Source organism: Oncorhynchus nerka, linkage group LG4, assembly GCF_034236695.1.
Source record: "Oncorhynchus nerka isolate Pitt River linkage group LG4, Oner_Uvic_2.0, whole genome shotgun sequence".
Lineage (NCBI taxonomy): Eukaryota > Metazoa > Chordata > Actinopteri > Salmoniformes > Salmonidae > Oncorhynchus > Oncorhynchus nerka.
The window spans coordinates 84550870-84568279 of NC_088399.1; the positions used below are offsets into that span (position 1 = coordinate 84550870).

Here is a 17410-nt window from a genome sequence, read left to right on the forward strand (position 1 = left end):
TTCAGTGCATAAGCCACAGTCAGGGGCCACGAGTCACTGTTCATTATGGAGTTTGTTCTAAAATCTTAAAATTCAGTCTTATTAAATATGACTGAGTTCATAACCAGAGTAAAGCACAAGTTCTGGCTTTCCATGGGGGTTTGAAGGCATTTCAAGACAAACGAACAATTGCCAAGAGGAAAATGCCTCCCCAAAATGCCTGTTTTCATATTCCAAAAGATTGTGCAAGGAGGGATAGCAACATACACAGAACTGGCTCCTCTACCAGCCAAGAATAACAAACAGACCTATAACCTAAGAGTACAGGACAGGTAGGCCTATAACCTACGAGTACAGGACAGGTAGACCTACTGTATAACCTATGAGTACAGGACAGGTAGACCTACTGTATAACCTATGAGTACAGGACAGGTAGGCCTATAACCTACGAGTACAGGACAGGTAGACCTACGGTATAACCTATGAGTACAGGACAGCTAGACCTACTGTATAACCTATGAGTACAGGACAGCTAGACCTACTGTATAACCTACGAGTACAGGACAGCTAGGCCTACTGTATAACCTACGAGTACAGGACAGGTAGGCCTACCTGCTATAAGCCAACGAGTCCAGGACAGGAGGCCTATAAACGAGTACAGGGACAAAGGCCTAGAGGACAGGTAGGCCTACTGTATAACCTACAGAAAAGTACAGAAAAGCTAGGCCAGGACAGGTAGACCTACTGTATAACCTACGAGTACAGGACAGGTAGGCCTACCTGTATAACCTACAGAACAGCTAGGTATAACCTACGAGTACAGGACAGGTAGGCCTAACTGTATAACCCTGAGTACAGAACAGTACAGGTATAACCTATGAGTACAGGACAGGTAGAGGCCCTATAACCTAGTACAGACAGTATAACAGGTATAACAGGCTAGGCCATTACCAGACTGTATAACCTACAGGACAGGTAGACCTACAGTGTATACAGAGTACAGAACAGACTAGGCCTACTGTATAACCTATGAGTACAGGACAGGTAGGCCTACTGTATAACCTACGAGTACAGGACAGCTAGGACCTACTGTATAACCTACGAGTACAGGACATAACCTATAACCTAACGAGTACAGTACAGGACAGGTAGACCTACTGTATAACCTACGAGTACAGGACAGGTAGACCTACTGTATAACCTATGAGTACAGGACAGGTAGGCCTACTGTATAACCTACAGTACAGGAAAAGCTAGGCCTACTGTATAACCTACGAGTACAGGACAGGTAGACCTACTGTATAACCCTACAGGACTAGGTATAACCAGGACAGTATAACCTACGAGTACAGGACAGGTAGACCTATAACCTACGAGTACAGGACAGGTATAACCCTGTACATAACCTATGGAGTACAGAACAGTACAGGACAGGCCTACTGTATAACCTCACGAGTACAGACAGCTAGGGTATAACCCAGGACAGGTAGACCTATAACCTACGAGTACAGGACAGGTACTGTATAACCTATGAGTACAGGACAGGTAGACCTACTGTACTGAGTACAGGACAGGTAGAACCTACTGTATAACCTACGAGTACAGGGACAGCAGGACAGGCTACTGTATAACCTATGAGTACAGGACAGGTAGGCCCTACCTGTACAGGACATAACCTACTGAGTACAGGACAGTAGACAGGTATAACCAGGTAGCTAGGCCTACTGTATAACCTATAGGAGTATACAGGACACAGCTCGCCTACTGGTATAACCTATGAGTACAGGACAGCTCGGCGTACTGTATAACCTATGAGTACAGGACAGGTAGACCATACTGTATAACCTACGAGTGCAGGACAGGTAGGCCTATAGCATATGAGTTTCTTTCTGGGATTGTACAGAACAATAACACTATACACACACTACACTCACTCCAGGGGAAGGCCTGAGTAACAAACCTGTGAGAAATAAAGCACAGTATAATCAAAATGACCAACAGACAGATATGAGCAGAGTACGGGTCCCGCTCTTCCTCTGCAATAAATGCACAATTTGACAAAATTCAAATCCTGAGGAAGGGAACGGGGAGGATCTGCTATGTCTTAGAAAGGGAAATGTCCATGTCTACTGGGACTATAAATCATACATAAAGGTTATTTTTGACTGGTAAAGTTGCATACCAGAACAATTTCACAACACAGAGCTGTGAATTATAAGTTGGGGTCAAGAGCACTGTCAAGAACACTACTTTCCCCTGACTTGGCTGTGTTTCACACCTAGCTGGGCACAGTGCAATAACATTCCAGTAATATCACTTAAACATGTTTTCAGGGCAGTCATCATTTCATGACTGAGCCAAGGATTTGAAATGTAGTAATCTCAGAAGTTCTACTTTACTCTAAAATGGAACATAGGTTAGAACAGGTTAGACTATTCTGATTGGATTTGCAATGTGATTATGAACTTCTGACCTTGTAGTAATTCAAGGATTTTTTGTGTGCCACTACCAAGTTTACAATGCACGGAACCCTCAACTGTATTCTTTTAATAAACTACAGGTCCTATTTGTTCCACTGGTGAGTTGTATTCATATTGTTTCTCATTTCCTTTTAGATTTATATCCTTCCCATCTTCCGCATGTTTGTTTATTTTCAACCTCCCTGCATCCTTTGAGGTTTAAGTCACAATAGAAAACCATTTTATTTCCATTTACGTCCCTGTCTTGATTTCCTTCTGTTTATGGGCTCTCTGTATTTTTAGTTCTTTGTCCCCGGTGACTGTCTAGCAAAGCGGAAGGCAACCATAGTCTTATAGGGCTGCAGGTACTGTAGAGGTTAGCCTATGCCTAGTCCCAACCACAGCCATATATTTAGACAGTTAGGCCAACTTTTTGAATATTGTTCTAATTCTAGACATTCAGTTACATAGCAGTGTTTAAATATTCCCCATATATTTTAATGAGGAGCTAACTAGGCTGCCATAGAATGTTGTCGTGTTATGTAAATGCATCATAATGCTCATTCTAGACATTCCGTTTTATAGTATTTAAAAAATATATATATTCCATATAATGTTAATAGGGTGCTAACATGGCTGCCATTTAATGTTGTCGCTTCATGTAAATGCATCATAATGCAGAAACCACATTGGCCCAACTCTAAATAAATGGCTCTGGCTCTGGCCCCATTTAGGCAGTCACTCATGATAAACAGTGTTTTAGCAACATTAGATCTTATTCAAATATGTTCATATACACCCACAGGAAGAATAGGACACATTTTTTACATTGTCTAACAAGCGAGCACTAAGATATGGTTAATAAATTCTTAGAATGTTTGGGAATGACGTATCCACCTCATTTTCGAACGTTGCTATGGACACAGCCAAACAACGGAAGTGATGGATTCGACTTCCGCTTTATGTCCCTAGCGCAGCACACTGGTGGCAAACTTACAAGAGTAAATCATTTGAAAGAGTCTATTTATAGAGAATTCAATTCTAATTTGATATTTATTAAATTCAAGTTTGCTAACGTTAGCTATTTACTCGTAGGCTAGTTCTGTTGTAATAATAACGTTGGTTGTGTTTTGTCAGAGTTAAGGCCCGGGCCATCCACCAAGCCAATAACTACAACGATAACTAATGATAAACAATAGGCTACATAACTATAAAATGTGGGTGAGCATCCACACTAGAGGAAAGTTGATCGTTTATTGATCTACAGTCCCTCACCAGTTAATCAACACATCCTACGTGCTGCTATTAATTAGGTGGTAGGTAAGAAGACCATTCATGAGGTCTCTAACACACAGATACTGGTTCAGACCATTCAGTGCTTTCACGGTGTGTTCATTGTCATACTGACAATAGCAAATAATACATCAATGCACATGTAGGCCTAATTAAAAATAATATAGTAACTCATATTTAATTGTAGCAATTCGACAACAAACACTTTTTAGCCTACGCATATTCTTAGGTCTACAGTATGTCATTGTCTTGTTGATCAAGTGGTTTCCATAATTCTTTTGGTTCTTCTTTTTCACTGTGCTCATCTCTGTCTGTCCTGTGCAACTATTTGCAAAGCATCAGTGCAACAATGTTACCATAACCGGCCAAAAGTGATCACACCAATGCACTACCTCTCATTTTTATTTATTATTTCACCTTTATTTAACCAGGTAGGCAAGTTGAGAACAAGTTCTCATTTACAATTGCGACCTGGCCAAGTTAAAGCAAAGCAGTTCGACACATACAACAACACAGAGTTACACATGGAGTAAAAGAAACATACAGTCAATAATACAGTATAAACAAGTCTATATACGATGTGAGCAAATGAGGTGAGATAAGGGAGGTAAAGGCAAAAAAAGGCCATGGTGGCAAAGTAAATACAATATAGCAAGTAAAACACTGGAATGGTAGATTTGCAAAGTAGAAATAAAAATAATGGGGTACAAAGGAGCAAAATAAATTAATTCATTAAATACAGTAGGGAAAGAGGTAGTTGTTTGGGCTAAATTATAGGTGGGCTATGTACAGGTGCAGTAATCTGTGAGCTGCTCTGACAGTTGGTGCTTAAAGCTAGTGAGGGAGATAAGTGTTTCCAGTTTCAGAGATTTTTGTAGTTCGTTCCAGTCATTGGCAGCAGAGAACTGTAAGGAGAGGCGGCCAAAGAAAGAATTTGTTTTGGGGGTGACTAGAGAGATAAACCTGCTGGAGCGTGTGCTACAAGTGGGAGATGCTATGGTGACCGGCGAGTTGAGATAAGGGGGGACTTTACCGAGCAGGGTCTTGTAGATGACATGGAGCCAGTGGGTTTGGCGACGAGTATGAAGCCAGGGCCAGCCAACGAGAGCGTACAGGTCGCAATGGTGGGTAGTATATGGGGCTTTGGTGACAAAACGGATTGCACTGTGATAGACTGCATCCAATTTGTTGAGTAGGGTATTGGAGGCTATTTTGTAAATGACATCGCCAAAGTTGAGGATTGGTAGGATGGTCAGTTTTACAAGGGCATGTTTGGCAGCATGAGAGAAGGATGCTTTGTTGCGAAATAGGAAGCCAATTCTAGATTTAACTTTGGATTGGAGATGTTTGATGTGGGTCTGGAAGGAGAGTTTACAGTCTAACCAGACAACTAAGTATTTGTAGTTGTCCACGTATTCTAAGTCAGAGCCGTCCAGAGTAGTGATGTTGGACAGGCGGGCAGGTGCAGGTAGCGATCGGTTGAAGAGCATGCATTTAGTTTTACTTGTATTTAAGAGCAATTGGAGGCCACGGAATGAGAGTTGTATGGCATTGAAGCTTGCCTGGAGGGTTGTTAACACAGTGTCCAAAGAAGGTCCAGAAGTATACAGAATGGTGTCATCTGCGTAGAGGTGGATCAGAGACTCACCAGCAGCAAGAGCGACCTCATTGATGTATACAGAGAAGAGTCGGTCCAATAATTGAACCCTGTGGCACCCCCATAGAGAGTGCCAGAGGTCCGGACAGCAGACCCTCCGATTTGACACACTGAACTCTATCAGAGAAGTAGTTGGTGAACCAGGTGAGGCAATCATTTGAGAAACCAAGGCTGTCGAGTCTGCCGATGAGGATGTGGTGATTGACAGAGTCGAAAGCATTGGCCAGATCAATGAATACGGCTGCACAGTAATGTTTCTTATCGATGGCGGTTAAGATATCGTTTAGTACCTTGAGCGTGGCTGAGGTACACCCAGCCACGCTGGGCTTTCGAAGACCTTAGAAAGGCATGGTAGGATAGATATAGGTCTGTAGCAGTTTGGGTCAAGAGTGTCCCCCCCTTTGAAGAGGAGGATGACCGCAGCTGCTTTCCAATCTTTGGGAATCTCAGACGACACGAAAGAGAGGTTGAACAGGCTAGTAATAGGGGTGGCAACAATTTCAGCAGATAATTTTAGAAAGAAAGGGTCCAGATTGTCTAGCCAGGCTGATTTGTAGGGGCCAGATTTTGCAGCTCTTTCAGAACATCAGCTGAACGGATTTGGGAGAAGGAGAAATGGGGAAGGCTTGGGCGAGTTGCTGTGGGGGGTGCAGTGCTGTTGACCGGGGTAGGAGTAGCCAGGTGGAAAGCATGGCCAGCCGTATAAAAATGCTTATTGAAATTCTCAATTATGGTGGATTTATCAGTGGTGACAGTGTTTCCCATCTTCAGTGCAGTGGGCAGCTGGGAGGAGGTGTTCTTATTCTCCATGGACTTTACAGTGTCCCAGAACTTTTTTGAGTTAGTGTTGCAGGAAGCAAATTTCTGCTTGAAAAAGCTACACTTTTCCTACACTTTCCCAGCATGCATTTTCTATGCTGTTGGCCTGTTTTACATTCAGCAATTAAAAGAGCAAGCCTGATTCTTTTCCCAAATAAGCTATTAGGCCTAGTATAAAAAAAATATTTAAAATGTCCTGTCGCTTTTGTAATTTATAGCTTTTCCTGGGATTTCAAGAGAAGAGAAACGGTCTATTGCGGAGAGGCTTGCGTAGCCTATTGCCTGTTGCGCACGGGAACAGCTGGAAAAGAGGTGCTAGTGATGTGTAGCTGAAGTAAGAAGCTAAATAAAGGCTAGATATTAGGCGATTCATTAGCTAAATATTAGGGCTAATAGGCTACCTGTCAAAGTGCAAGAAAAACAAGTAACCAGATTATGAAATGGCAGATCTGTAGTGCATTCCTCCAGGCTGCGCTCTGTGTTCCCCGGCCATGCAAATCTCCACTATTGATTAAATCCAATGGCGACCATTCATTCAGGGAAGGTGGGGCAGAGCCTGTTATAACGCCCCACCTATTTTGAGTACCACCTGTTTTGAGCTCCACATTTTTTGCAAAAATAATAATAAATAAATACAATGACAAAATCGGGCTTGCCTGTTTTGCATGTTATTTTGGCATTAATGTGTCACATATCAGTTTGTAAACAATGTAAAAAAAAATATATATATATATATAATTGAGTTAATAAAGCCGTAAACAAACATGGTCTCTTTTTTTGTTTTCTTGAGCAAGGCAGCTCCAAAATGCAGGTGTTTCTGCCTGGCTCAGTGCTTTCTGTGGTGGTGGGGCAAGCAAGCAGAAAATACGGAGTGTTTTGCCGTGATTGGCTCAGTGTTCTGCCACTCATGGGGAAACTACGTCACCGCGAAGTGTAAGGGGAGACCTCTAAAATTCTCGCCCTTTGCCTGCTGACATAGCGTTACATTAGAAGTGGCCATCCAAGAAGAATCAAGGTCATTTGCCACAGATAAAATGACGTCAAATCACGTTATATTTATAGTAGCTTTGATTGGACTGATCATGTCAACATCATACTTTCAAAATCTTAGCTAGCAGTCATCATAATGAATCAGAAATTATAGATAAAACGTATCGGTGCTCATCGGCCATTGGACATAAACATTACACAACAAGTTGGAAATCACAAATTCAACAATGAGTGGTTTGGAAGGACGCGACCACAGCACAAGGTGAGTACAAAAATACATTGTACGCTGCTGCATAAATGATGTGAAATGCCAGGGCAATATGCATATGTAGCTAAGAAAGTAATAACGTTACTACAGTAAGTGTATGTTGTGTAGTAAGCTGTTAGTAGCCCATGTGCCTCACGCTAATAATTTGGTCCCTTTTCACCTCTTAATTAGCCTATAGCCTGTTTTAGAGAAATGTCATCATCGAATATTGTAAGAGCTTTCATTGTCTGTTTATATGCCCCCGTTATTTATCCTACGGTTCTGACTTGGTGTACAGCGCGAATACTGTAGGAATGGCCCATGTTCTGAATTCTGCCACTGGACATTTCGAAAGTGCTGAACAAATAGCTAATCGAAATTACGGATTGCCTCTTGTCCACTCGTTGTTCCCTTATGCCATAGTTTGGTACATCAATTGTCAGTAGAAACCATATTTGAATAACGTCCGATTTATTTTTATTTTATATATATATTTGTAATAATGACAACTACAACAATACTGAATGAACACTTTTATTTTAACTTAATATCATACATAAATAAAATCAATTTAGTCTCCGAAAAATAATGAAACATGTTCAATTTGGTTTAAATAATGCAAAAACACAGTGTTGGAGAAGAAAGTGAAAGTGCAATATGTGCCATGTAAAAAAGCTAACGTTTTAAGTTCCTTGCTCAGAACATGAGAACATATGAAAGCTGGTGGTTCCTTTTAACATGAGTCTTCAATATTCCCAGTTAAGAAGTTTTAGGTTGTAGTCATTATAGGAATTATAGGACTATTTCTCTCTTTACCATTTGTATTTCATTTACCTTTGACTATTGGATGTTCTTATAGGCACTATAGTATTGCCAACCTAATCTCGGGAGTTGATAGGCTTGAAGTCATAAACAGCGCCATGCTTCAAGCATTGCGAAGAGCTGCTGGCAAACGCAGGAAAGTGCTGTTTGAATGAATGCTTACTAGCCTGCTGCTGCCTACCACCGCTTAGTCAGACTGCTCTATCAAATATCAAATCATAGACTTAATTATAATATAATAAACACACAGAAATACAACTCTTGGGTCATTAATATGGTCAAAACCCGGAACCTATAATTTCGAAACAAAACGTTTACTCTTTGAGTGAAATACAGAACCAGTCCGTATTTTATCGAACGGGTGGCATCCCTAAGTCTAAATATTGCTATTACATTGCACAACCTTCAATGTTATGTCATAATTTGCTAGAATTTTACATAATTAATTATGGTCTTTGTTAGGAAGAAATTGTCTTCACACAGTTCGTAACGAGACAGGTGTCCCAAACTGCTGCATATACCCTGACTCTGCTTGCACAAAACGCAAGAGAAGTGACACAATTTCCCTAGTTAATACTGCCTGCTAACATGAATTTCTTTTAACTAAATATGCAGGTTTAAAAAAATATACTTGTGTATTGATTTTAATAAGAAAGGCATTGATGTTTATGGTTAGGTATGTTGGTGCAACGACAGTGCTTTTTTCGCGGATGTGCTTTGTTAAATCATCACCCGTTTGGCAAAGTAGGCTGTGATTCGATGATAAATTAACAGGCACCACAATGATTATATGCAACGAAGGACAAGCTAGTTAAACTAGTAATATCATAAACCATGTGTAGTTAACTAGTGATTATATTAAGATTCATTGTTTTTTATAAGATAAGTTTAATGCTAGCTAGCAACTTACCTTGGTTCCTTGCTGCACTCGTGTAACAAGAGTGGCTTCTGTCTGCCATGCAGTCTCCTTGTGGAGTTTTTATCTATTTTATTTCACCTTTATTTAAACAGGTAGGCTAGTTGAGAACAAGTTTTCATTTACAACTGCAACCTGGCCAAGATAAAGCATAGCAGTGTGAACAGACAGCAACACAGAGTTACACATGGAGTAAACAATAAACAAGTCAATAACACAGTATAAAAATTTTAATAATAATAATTTTTAAAAAGAGTCTATATACATTAGTGCAATGTAATCGGCCATAATCGGTATCCAAAAATGTCGATTACCGATTGTTATGAAACTTGAAATTGAGTTTGAGTTTATTTTTTATTTTTACAGGGACAGTGCACATTAATCAACGTTTCAGTAAAAGTGCCGGTTTTAGCCAGCCGGCTAATTTTCAACCGCAGTCCCTGGGCAGGTTATTAAAAACAATTACAATATAGACAATAGCAACATAGAACAAGCAAGACATAGCAACATAGGACAAGCATGACAGAGCATACAGACAGAGCAACATAGGAGAAGCAAGACGTAGCATACAGACAAAGCAACATAAAACAAAAAGCAGCAAGACAAAATTCATAAAAGCAACAAAGTGTTTCCACACCTCACAAGCTACAGACAACAGACAACATGGAAAGCGGCAACACACAGCTAGGGACCATGTTCACAAATCTGATTGACCTTTAGCCATGTCTTCAAGCATTTTGTGAAAGTGTGATATGTGGTGCAGTTATGTGTGTCTGATGGCAGTGTATTCCAGACATGGGAATCGACCCTAATTTATCGGCCATGCCAAATAATAAGGTCGACCTCTACTCTCTAGAGACATTCGATCGGGTTCAAGTCCGGGCTCTGGCTGGGCCACTCAAGGACATTCAAAGACTTGTCCCGAAGCCACTCCTGCGTTGTCGTTGTGGTGTTAAAAGGTGAACCTTCGCCCCAGTCTGAGGTCCTACGCGCTCTGGAGAAGGTTTTCATCAATGATCTCTGTATTTTGCTACGTTCATCTATCCCTCGATCCTGACTAGTCCCTGCCGCTGAAAAACATCATCACAGCATGATGACGCCACCACCATGCTTCACCATAGGGATGGTGCCATGTCCTCCAGATATGACGCTTGGAATTCAGGCAAGGTGATCAATCTTGGTTTCATCAGACCAGAGAATCTTGTTTCTCATGGTCTGAGAGTCCTTTAGGTGCCTTTTGGCAAACTCCAAGCAGGCTGTCATGTGCCTTTTGCTGTAGAGTGGCTTCTGTCTGGCCACTCTACCATAAAGGCCAGATTGGTGGAATGCTGCAGAGATGGTTGTCCTTCTGAAAGGTTCTCCCATTTCCACAGAGGCACACTGGAGCTCTGTCAATGTGACCACCGGGTTCTTGGTCACCTCCCTGACCAAGGCCATTCTCCCCCGGTTGCTCAGTTTGGCCTGGGCGGCCAGCTCTAGTAAGAGTCTTGGTGGTTCCAAACTTCTTCCATTTAAGAATGATGGAGGCCACTGTGATCTTGTGGACCTTCAATGGTGCCTTGACACAATCCTGTCTCGGAGCTCTACGGACAATTCCTTCGACCTTATGGTTTGGTCTTTGCTCTGACGTGCACTATCAACTGTGGGACCTTATATAGACAGGGGTGGGCCTTTCCAATTCATGTCCAATCAATTTAATTTACCACAGGTGGACTCCAATCAAGTTGTAGAAAAATCTCAAGGATAAGGCATCTGAGCTCAATTTCGAGTCTCATAGCAAAGGGTCTGAATACTTATGTAAATAAGCTCATTTTTCTTCATTTTTAATACATTTGCAAAATTGTTTAAAAATACTGTTTTTGCTTTGTCATTATGGGATATAGTTCTCTACTTATGTAATTGATATGTATTAGGAAATAGGCCTTTCTTCTTTGACCAAGACTCTTATTCAATATTCTATCAAATACAGGTACAGGTACAGATGTAGGATCTTAACTTAAGACAGTTTGCTACAGCAGGAAAAGAATACTGCAGCAACAATGTATTTGAATTATTATGTGGATTACAGTGGAGGCTGCTGAGGGGAGGCCAGCTCATAATAATGGCTGAAATGGAGTCAATGGAATGTTATCAACCACATGGAAACCACATCTTTGACGTGTTTGATACCATTCCATTTACTCCATTCCAGCCATTATTATGAGCCGTCCTCCCCTCAGCAGCCTCCACTGGTGGATTATAATTAATGGACATTTAGTAGGGGTCTATCAAAGGACAAAATCTCAATGAGGGGGAGAGTGTTGTTGTTTTTATGCATCCAGGGAACCAGTTGTCGGTTAGGACAGAAATAGGACACATTATAAAGCAGCTCATATGACATTTTCTCACTCCACTCTCCTTGTTGAAAGCTAAGTAGCCTTGCACAAGCCTTGGCATGTGCAAGCCGGAACGGCTCATAGCGTTGAGGCAGCTTGAGAGGAATTGGGCCATATTTGTACAGTCTTCCGATCTCAGGGTGGACACTAACTACAAGGCCACTGAGTTGGTCCTTTTTGAAACATGTATCTTCATACCTTTTAGAGTTCCCACCGGTTTACATTTCTATTGATGTAAAGAGAAAAGCTAATAAAGTTCACCAAGGCAGATCCTGCATGGATGCCCAGAGTACTCTTTCTGTACAGCACTTTGAGATATCAGCTGATGTACGAAGGGCTATATAAATACATTTGATTTGATTTGAGTTGTGATTGTTTTTTTTTATTGGGAAACATCCAGATGTGATGGGGACTATGACACAATAAAGAATGACATAAGCTCAATGTGTTAATGTTTTATACTGTATCACTTCCTTAGAGACAAGGCAATATTTTGTAGTGAGTATGTGGACTATTTACACACACACCGTACCCTTTTAATCAGGGCAAGGTGACCGGAACCATGACCGAATACAAACAGTGTAGCTATTCCCGCCGCAAGGCAATCAAACAAGCTAAGCGTCAGTATAGAGACAAAGTAGAATCTCAATTCAACAGCTCAGACACAAGAGGTATGTGGCAGGGTCTACAGTCAATCACGGATTACAAAAAGAAAACCAGCCCGTCACGGACCAGCATGTCTTGCTCCCAGGCAGACTAAATAACTTTTTTGCCTGCTTTGAGGACAATACAGTGCCACTGACACGGCCCGCAAACAAAACATGCGGACTCTCCTTCACTGCAGCTGACGTGAGGAAAACATTTAAATGTGTTAACCCTTGCAAGGCTGCAAGCCCAGACGGCATCCCCAGCCGCGCCCTCAGAGCATGCACAGACCAGCTGGCTGGTGTGTTTACGGACATATTCAATCAATCCCTATCCCAGTCTGTTGTTCCCAAATGCTTCAAGAGGGCCACCATTAGTTCCTGTTCCCAAGAAAGCTAAGGTAACTGAGCTAAACGACTACCGCCCCGTAGCACTCACATCCGTCATCATGAAGTGCTTTGAGAGACTAGTCAAGGACCATATCACCTCCACCCTACCTGACACCCTAGACCCACTCCAATTTGCTTACCGCCCAAATAGGTCCACAGACGATGCAATCTCAACCACACTGCACACTGCCCTAACCCATCTGGACTAGAGGAATACATATGTGAGAATGCTGTTCATCGATTACAGCTCGGCATTTAACACCATAGTACCCTCCAAGCTCGTCATCAAGCTCGAGACCCTGGGTCTCGACCCCGCCCTGTGCAACTGGGTTCTGGACTTCCTGACGGGCCGCCCCCAGGTGGTGAGGGTAGGCAACAACATCTCCACCCCGCTGATCCTCAACACTGGGGCCCCACAAGGGTGCGTTCTGAGCCCTCTCCTGTACTCCCTGTTCACCCACGACTGCGTGGCCATGCACGCCTCCAACTCAATCATCAAGTTTGCGGACGACACAACAGTGGTAGGTTTGATTACCAACAACGACGAGACGGCCTACAGGGAGGAGGTGAGGGAGTGTGGTGTCAGGAAAATAACCTCACACTCAACGTCAACAAAACTAAGGAGATGATTGTGGACTTCAGGAAACAGCAGAGGGAACACCCCCCTATCCACATCGATGGAACAGTAGTGGAGATGGTAGTAAGTTTTAAGTTCCTCGGCGTACACATCACAGACAAACTGAATTGGTCCACCCACACAGACAGCATCGTGAAGAAGGCGCAGCAGGGCCTCTTCAACCTCAGGAGGCTGAAGAAATTTGGCTTGTCACCAAAAGCACTCACAAACTTCTACAGATGCACAATCGAGAGCATCCTGGCGGGCTGCATCAACTGCTCCGCCCACAACCGTAAGGCTCTCCAGAGGGTAGTGAGGTCTGCACAACGCATCACCGGGGGCAAACTACCTGCCCTCCAGGACACCTACACCACCCGATGTCACAGGAAGGCCATAAAGATCATCAAGGACAACAACCACCCGAGCCACTGCCTGTTCACCCCGCTATCATCCAGAAGGCGAGGTCAGTACAGGTGCATCAAAGCTGGGACCGAGAGACTGAAAAACAGCTTCTATCTCAAGGCCATCAGACTGTTAAACAGCCACCACTAACATTGAGTGGCTGCTGCCAACACACTGACTCAACTCCAGCCACTTTAATAATGGGAATTGATGGGAAATTATGTAAAATATATCACTAGCCACATTAAACAATGCTACCTAATATAATGTTTACATACCCTACATTATTCATCTCATATGTATACATATATACTGTACTCTATATCATCTACTGCATCTTTATGTAATACATGTATCACTAGCCACTTTAACTATGCCACTTTGTTTACATACTCATCTCATATGTATATACTGTACTCGATACCATCTACTGTATCTTGCCTATGCCGCTCTGTACCATCACTCATTCATATATCTTTATGTACATATTCTTTATCCCCTTACACTTGTGTCTATAAGGTAGTAGTTTTGGAATTGTTAGCTAGATTATTTGTTGGTTATTACTGCATTGTCGGAACTAGAAGCACAAGCATTTCGCTACACTCGCATTAACATCTGCTAACCATGTGTATGTGACAAATAAAATTTGATTTGATTTGAATTTCATTCATCTGAATTAGATTTAGGGCTAAAACATGAACCGAATCGAACTTTAAAAGCCTGCCGCCCACATTAATAAATAAACTCTCAAATTCTAGATCTAATAATTTGTTATAATTAATTACTAGAAACCACTTTGCAAAGTGAGTGGTGCAGCGGTCTAAGGCACTGCATCTCAGTGCAAGAGGCATCACTATAGTCCCTGGTTCGAATCGAGGCTGAATCATATCTGGCTGTGATTGGGCTGTGCCATAGGACAGCGCACAATTGGCCCAGCCCAGCGGTTTGTCCGGGGTAGGCCGTCATTGTAAATGAGAATTAGTTCTTAACTGACTTCACAAGTTAAATAAACTAGAAGAAAAACAATAATTAACATTGTCATATGTTATGACACATATGGTCATAAATCTGTTAACAAATCCTTCTTCTCATGATACTCCCATAATAGTTTCATTCCCAGACTAGCCTACATTTATTGTAGTCTCTTTCCACATCAATGTTTGGACCCTATCTATTGCGCGCGATGAAGGACGTTTGACATATTGCGTTATTAGTTCAACAGTGTATGAACGTGACGTTGTCTATGATGCAGATCAAAACATTAATCAGGTCGTTCCTACTTCGGGTTTGTATGGAAATTAGCCATTATAGCCCGCCCCTCGTGCCGCTTTGGAAAGCGTTTACAAGAGTATAAATGGCTGTACTGATGGTGCGAAAAGTTAGAAGAGTTAGGAGATTTGAACTTTGGAAAAATCTACAACAATGGAGCTCAGTTCATTGATTTTTCTGATCCTTTCATGCTCTTTTTGTTACGTTGTTGCATTTTCACCGACACAAGGTAAAGAAAAATGATTTGATGTATTTGTAATACCATAACTGGTAATAGCCACATTAATATTTTATTCGTTTTTCTCGACAGCCAAAATACTTTGCAATCATAATCAATCGATGGGCGTTGGCTCATGACTTTTCAGTACTGATAAAGTTGTTGTAGACATGAATCTGTACTTCAGAGATACCTTGACCTAATTTTGCAGCCAGCAATAGTGTTGATGTTGTGTGTTTCTGCTAATTTCAGAGGTGTGTCAACTTCAAGTAGATGAGGGACCTTGCAAAGTATATCTCAAACGTTACTACTACAATACTTTCACTCAACAATGCGAAGAGTTTGTCTATGGAGGGTGCCTTGGGAATGCAAACAACTTCATGAGTTTTCTGGCGTGTGAGATAGCATGTTTTAGAATACCAAGTACGTTTTTATTTGTTTATACAAGTCTGTTTTTGTGTGGTATTCTCAGTAGTTTTTCTTTGCATTTAAATATTCATCAAGTTCAGTTTTATTTTTTTATTTAGACTATAGGCCATTTATTTTATGTCATCAAAACAATTCTAAGTCATGAATTGTATGAACATATAGCCGACAGCACTTTTGAAAAGTTTTGGGGTTTTGAAATGTAAATCCAAACCAATTCAGGATAAAAGACGATACAATGTGACCCATTTCATTTTTCAATAGTTCCTATAAGAATGTGTTTCTTTTCACCTTCTCCACCCCACCAGAGGTCCCCCATATCTGCACTTTACAGAAAGATGCGGGTCCCTGTGATGCCTATTGGCCGAGCTACTTCTTCAACATGACCACCATGCAGTGTGAGCAGTTCATCTACGGAGGCTGCCAGGGCAACGCGAACCGCTTTAAGGACCAGTTGTCTTGCATGGAGTACTGTAGACCACGATAGGGAAAACATTTCCACATCCAGTGTTGAGCATGGGCTTATAGGGCGGTGCACAATTGGCCCAGCATCGTCGGGGTTTGGCCATCATTGCAAATAAGAATTGTTTGTAACTGACTTGCCTAGTTAAATAAAGGTGTTCACTCTATTGTGTTATTAACGCTGTATTACTTACTTGGCATGATGTAGAAACAAGATTAGAGGAAGCTTTTTCATGAAATTTGGCAATTTGATTGCAACCAGCCACATCCTCATCAAAAGTCTGGCCATGATGACATGCAATATGAAATGAAAATGAAACTGGATATAAGGACCAGTACAAAAGGACCAACCGTGAAGCTCTAACGGTCACCTCTATCAATACCACAGGAGGTTGGTTGCACCTTAATTGGGGAGGACGGGCTCGTGGTAATGGCTGGAGCGGAATAGGTGGAATGGTACCAAATACATTGAACACGTTCAAAGTTGATACCGATTAATTGGCCGATTTAAAAAATATGTTACGATGAATGAGTGAAGAGGTGTGGAGTCAGGCGCAGAGAGCAAAAGGATGTGGGAAAAACACGCTTTAATGTCCAGGAAAAATAACATGAACAAAAGTAGGAAAACAAATGATCAGAAATAATAACGGACAGCGCGAAACCCGAAAATGCAAACAAAATACACTAACACAAAACAGAGGAACAAGCCCGCACGAAACAGAAGTGGGCTGAACAAACTTATATAACCCCACCCTAACAACCAAACAAGAAACAGGTGATACGAATCAGACAAAACCAAAGGAACACAGAACAACGAATCGGTGATAGCTAGTAGACCGGTGACGACGACCGCCGAGCGCCACCCGAACAAGAAGGGGAGTCACCTTCGGTAATATTCGTGACAGTACCCCCCCCCCCCCTGACGCGCAGCTCCCCGCGACGCCGGCCTCGGGGACGACCCGGGGGTCGAGGCGATGGGCGATCCGGACGGAGGCGATGGAACTCTCTCAACATAGATGGATCTAGAATATCCCCCACCGGAACCCAGCACCTCTCCTCCGGACCGTACCCCTCCCAGTCAACGAGGTACTGCAAGCCCCTCACCCGGCGTCTCGAGTCCAGAATAGCTCGTATCGTGTACGCCGGGGACCCCTCGATGTTCAGAGGGGGCGGAGGAACCTCCGGAACCTCACCTTCCTGCATGGGACCAGCTACCACCGGCCTGAGAAGAGACACATGAAACGAGGGGTTAATACGATAATACGAAGGAAGTAATAATCGATAACAAACCTTGTTTATTCTCCTCAGGACTTTAAATGGCCCTATACACTGCGGACCCAGCTTCCGGCAGGGCAAGCGGAGGGGCAGGTTTCGGGTCGAGAGCCAGACCCTGTCCCCAGGTGCAAACACGGGGGCCTCACTGCGGT

General features: G+C 42.3%; 1 long non-coding RNA gene across 1 annotated transcript; it reads left to right on the forward strand.

Moving 5' to 3' along the window:
* Positions 1–14884: 14884 nt before the first annotated feature.
* On the forward strand, positions 14885–16150 carry LOC135571477 (uncharacterized). Its single transcript, XR_010463852.1, has 3 exons — positions 14885–15107; positions 15348–15518; positions 15830–16150. It is a non-coding gene; the product is annotated as an uncharacterized LOC135571477 (long non-coding RNA).
* The last annotated feature ends 1260 nt before the right edge of the window (positions 16151–17410 follow it).